Source organism: Calliopsis andreniformis, unplaced genomic scaffold (assembly GCF_051401765.1).
Source record: "Calliopsis andreniformis isolate RMS-2024a unplaced genomic scaffold, iyCalAndr_principal scaffold0046, whole genome shotgun sequence".
In the NCBI taxonomy this organism is placed as follows: domain Eukaryota; kingdom Metazoa; phylum Arthropoda; class Insecta; order Hymenoptera; family Andrenidae; genus Calliopsis; species Calliopsis andreniformis.
Window position 1 is genome coordinate 3,812,581 of NW_027480455.1, and position 5,994 is coordinate 3,818,574.

Consider the following 5,994-nt stretch of genomic DNA (forward strand, 5'->3'; position numbering starts at 1 on the left):
CTCAATCGTCAATACTCAATCCTCAATACTCAATACTCAATCCTCATTCTTCAATCCTCAATACTCAAACTTCAATCCTCAATCCTCAATCCTCAATCTTAATCTTCAATCCTCAGTACGCAATCTTCAATGCTCAACCCTCAATCCTCATTCCTCAATCCTCAATCTTCAATACTCAATACTCAATCTTCAATCCTCAATCCTCAATCCTCAATCCCCAATCCTCAATCCTCAATCCTCAATCCTCAATCGTCAATCTTCAATCATCAATACTCAATCGTCAATACTCAATCCTCAATACTCAATACTCAATCCTCATTCTTCAATCCTCAATACCCAATCCTCAATCTTCAATCCTCAATCCTCAATCCTCAATCCTCAATCCTCAAACTTCAATCCTCAAACCTCAATCCTCAATCCTCAATCCTCAATCTTCAATCCTCAATACTCAAACTTCAATCCTCAATCATCAATCCTCAATCCTCAATCCTCAATCGTCAATCTTCAATCCTCAATACTCAAACTTCAATCCTCAATCATCAATCCTCATTCCTCAATCCTCAATCCTCAATCCTCAATCGTCAATCTTCAATCCTGAATACTCAATCTTCAATACTCAATCCTCAATCCTCAATCCTCAATCCTCATTCTTCAATCCTCAATACCCAATCCTCAATCTTCAATCCTCAATCCTCAATCCTCAATCCTCAATCCTCAATCCTCAATCGTCAATCTTCAATCCTCAATACTCAATCGTCAATACTCAATCCTCAATACTCAATACTCAATCCTCATTCTTCAATCCTCAATACCCAATCCTCAATCTTCAATCCTCAATCCTCAATCCTCAATCCTCAATCCTCAATCTTCAATCCTCAAACCTCAATCCTCAATCCTCAATCCTCAATCTTCAATCCTCAATACTCAAACTTCAATCCTCAATCATCAATCCTCAATCCTCAATCCTCAATCGTCAATCTTCAATCCTCAATACTCAATCGTCAATACTCAATCCTCAATACTCAATACTCAATCCTCATTCTTCAATCCTCAATACCCAATCCTCAATCTTCAATCCTCAATCCTCAATCCTCAATCCTCAATCCTCAATCTTCAATCCTCAAACCTCAATCCTCAATCCTCAATCCTCAATCTTCAATCCTCAATACTCAAACTTCAATCCTCAATCATCAATCCTCATTCCTCAATCCTCAATCCTCAATCCTCAATCGTCAATCTTCAATCCTGAATAATCAATCTTCAATACACAATCCTCAATCCTCAATCCTCAATCCTCACTCTTCAATCCTCAATACCCAATCCTCAATCTTCAATCCTCAATCCTCAATCCTCAATCCTCAATCCTCAATCCTCAATCCTCAATCCTCATCCTCAGTCCTCAATCTTAATCTTCAATCCTCAGTACGCAATCTTCAATCCTCAATCCTCAATCCTCATTCCTCAATCCGCAATCTTCAATACTCAATACTCAATCTTCAATCCTCAATCCTCAATCCTCAATCCTCAATCCTCAATCCTCAATCCTGAATCCTCAATAGTCAATCTTCATTCCTCAATACTCAATCGTCAATACTCAATCCTCAATACTCAATACTCAATCCTCATTCTTCAATCCTCAATACCCAATCCTCAATCTTCAATCTTCAATCCTCAATCCTCAATCCTCAATCCTCAATCTTCAATCATCAAACCTCAATCCTCAATCCTCAATCCTCAATCTTCAATCCTCAATACTCAAACTTCAATCCTCAGTCATCAATCGTCAATCCTCAATCCTCAATCCTCAATCCTCAATCGTCAATCTTCAATCCGCAATACCCAATCCTCAATCTTCTATCCGCAATACTCAATCCTCAATCCTCAATCCTCAATCCTCAATCCTCAATCCTCAGACCTCAATCCTCAATCCTCAATCGTCAATCTTCAATCCTCAATACTCAATCTTCAATCCTCAATCCTCAATCATCAATCCTCAATCCTCATTCTTCAATCCTCAATACCCAATCCTCAATCTTCAATCCTCAATACTCAGTCTTCAATCCTCAATCCTCAATCCTCAATCCTCAATCCTCAATCCTCAATCTTCAATCCTCAATCCTCAACCCTCAATCCTCAATTCGCAATCCTCAATAGTCGATCTTCAATCCTCAATACTCAATATTCAATCCTCAATCCTCAATCCTCAATCCTCAATCATCAATCCTCAATCCTCAATCCTCAATCCTCAATCGTCAATCTTCAATCCTCAATACTCAATCGTCAATACTCAATCCTCAATGCTCAATACTCAATCCTCATTCTTCAATCCTCAGTACCCAATCCTCAATCTTCAATCCTCAATCCTCAATCCTCAATCCTCAATCCTCAATCTTCAATCCTCAAACCTCAATCCTCAATCCTCAATCCTCAATCTTCAATCCTCAATACTCAAACTTCAATCCTCAATCATCAATCCTCTATCCTCAATCCTCAATCATCAATACTCAATCGTCAATCTTCAATCCTGAATACTCAATCTTCAATACTCAATCCTCAATCCTCAATCCTCAATCCTCATTCTTCAATCCTCAATACCCAATCCTCAATCTTCAATCCTCAATCCTCAATCCTCAATCCTCAATCCTCAATCCTCAATCTTCAACCCTCAGACCCAAATCCTCAAACTTCAATACTCACTCCCCAATCCTCAATCTTCAATCCTCAATACTCAGTCTTCAATCCTCAATCCTCAATCCGCAATCCTCAATCCTCAATCCTCATTCTTCAATCCTCAATACCCAATCCTCAATCTTCAATCCTCAATCCTCAATCCTCAATTCTCAATCCTCAATCCTCAATCCTCAATCCTCAATCCTCAATCCTCAACGTTCAATCCGCAATACCCAATCCTCAACCTTCTATCGGCAATCCTCAATCCTCAATCCTCAATCCTCAATCCTCAATCCTCAATCCTCAATCTTCAATCCTCAATACTCAGTCTTCAATCCTCAAATCTCAATCCTCAATCCTCAATCCTCATTCTTGAATCCTCAACACCCAATCCTCAATCTTCAATCCTCAATCCTCAACCCTCAATTCTCAATCCTCATTCCTCAATCCTCAGACCTCAAACATCAATACTCAACCCTCAGTCCTCGTCCTCAATCCACAACGCTCAATCCTCGATCCTCAATCTTCAATCATCAATATTCAATCTTCAATCCTCAATCCTCAATCCTCAATACTCAATCCTCAATCCTCAATGTTCTATCCCCAATACGGAATCCTCAACCTTCAATCCTCAATCCTCAATCCTCAATCCTCAATCCTCATTTGTCAATCCTCAATCCTCAATCCTCAGTCCTCAATCTTCAATCCTCAATACTCAATCTGCAATCCTGAATCCTCAGTCCTCACTCCTCAATCCTCATTCTTCAATCCTCAATACCGAATCCTCAATCTTCAATCCTCAATCCTCAATCGTCAATCTTCAATCCTGAATACTCAATCTTCAATACTCAATCCTCAATCCTCAATCCTCAATCCTCATTCTTCAATCCTCAATACCCAATCCTCAATCTTCAATCCTCAATCCTCAATCCTCAATCCTCAATCCTCAATCCTCAATCCTCAATCTTCAATCCTCAGTCCCAAATCCTCAATCTTCAATACTCACTCCTCAATCCTCAATCCTCAACCCTCAATCCTCAGACCTCAAACATCATTACTCAACCGTCAGTCCTCGTCCTCAATCCACAACCCCCAATACTCAATCCTCAATCTTCAATTCTCAATCCTCAATCCTCAATCCTCAATCCTCGGTCCTCAAACCACAATCCTGAATCCTCAACCTTCAGCCCTCAGTCCTGAACAATCAGTTGTCAATCCTCAACCCTCAAGAGAATATCATCAATTCACAGTTTTCAATACTCAATACTCAATCTGCAATCTTCAAATCTCTATCCACAAACATCAATTCTCATCACTCAACCCTCAACACTCAGTCTTCAATCCTCAATCCTCAGTCCTCAATCCTCAATCCACATTCTTCAATCCTCAATACCCAAACCTCAATCTTCAATCCTCAATCCTCAATCCCCAATTCTCAATCCTCAACCCTCAATCCTCAGACCTCAAACAGCAATAGTCAACCCTCAGTCCTCGTCCTCAATCCACAACCATCAATCCTCAATCCTCAATATTCAATCATCAATATTCAATCTTCAGTCCTCAACCGTCAATCCGCAATCCTCAATCCTCAATCCTCAATGTTCAATCCGCAATACCCAATCCTCAATCTTCTATCCGCAATCCTCAATCCTCAATCCTCAATCCTCAATCCTCAATCTTCAATCCTCAACACTCAATCTTCAATCCTCAATACTCAATCCTCAATCCTCAATCCTCATTCTTCAATCCTCAACACCCAATCCTCAATCTTCAATCCTCAATCCTCAATCCTCAATTCTCAATCCTCAGTCCTCAATCCTCCGACCTTAAACATCAATACTCTACCCTCAGTCCTCGTCCTCAATCCACAACACTCAATCCTCGATCCTCAATCTTCAATCATCAATATTCAATCTTCAATCCTCAATCCTCAATCCTCAATACTCAATCCTCAATCCTCAATGTTCTATCCTCAATACGCAATCCTCAATCATCAATCCTCAACCCTCAATCCTCAATCCTCAATCCTCAATCGTCAATCTTCAATCCTGAATACTCAATCTTCAACACTCAATCCTCAATCCTCAATCCTCAATCCTCATTCTTCAATCCTCAATACCCAATCCTCAATCTTCAATCCTCAATCCTCAATCTTCAATCCTCAATCCTCAATCCTCAATAATCAATCTTCAATCCTCAGTCCCAAATCCTCAATATTCAATACTCACTCCACAATCCTCAATCTTCAATCCTCAATACTCAGTCTTCAATCCTCAATCCTCAATCCGCAATCCTCAATCCTCAATCCTCATTCTTCATTCCTCAATACCCAATCCTCAATCTTCAATCCTCAATCCTCAATCCTCAATCCTCAATTCTCAATCCTCAATCCTCAATCCTCAATCCTCAATCCTCAATCCTCAATCCTCAATTCTCAATCCTCAATCCTCAATCCTCAGACCTCAAACAGCGATAGTCAACCCTCCGTCCTCGTCCTCAATCCACAACCATCAATCCTCAATCCTCAATCTTCAATCATCAATATTCATTCTTCAGTCCTCAATCCTCAATCCTCAATCCTCAACCCTCAATCCTCAATGTTCAATCCGCAATACCCAATCCTCAATCTTCTATCCACAATCCTCAATCCTCAATCCTCAATCCTCAATCCTCAATCCTCAATCTTCAATCCTCAATACTCAATCTTCAATCCTCAATACTCAATCCTCAATCCTCAATCCTCATTCTTCAATCCTCAACACCCAATCCTCAATCTTCAATCCTCAACCCTCAATCCTCAACTCTCAATCCTCAATCCTCAAACCTCAGACCTTAAACATCAATACTCTACCCTCAGTCCTCGTCCTCAATCCACAACACTCAATCCTCGATCCTCAATCTTCTATCATCAATATTCAATCTTCAATCGTCAATCCTCAATCGTCAATACTCAATCCTCAATCTTCAATCCTCAATCCTCAATCCTCAATTCTCAATCCTCAATCGTCAATCCTCAATCCTCAATCCTCAATCCTCAATGTTCAATCCGCAATACACAATCATCAATACTCAGTCTTCAATCCTCAATCCTCAATCCGCAATCCTCAATCCTCAATCCTCATTCTTCAATCCTCAATACCCAATCCTCAATCTTCAATCCTCAATCCTCAATCCTCAATTCTCAATCCTCAATCCTCAATCCTCAATCCTCAATCCTCAATGTACAATCCGCAATACACAATCCTCAATCTTCTATCCGCAATCCTCAATCCTCAATCCTCAATCCTCAATACTCAATCCTCAATCCTCAATCCTCAGACCTCA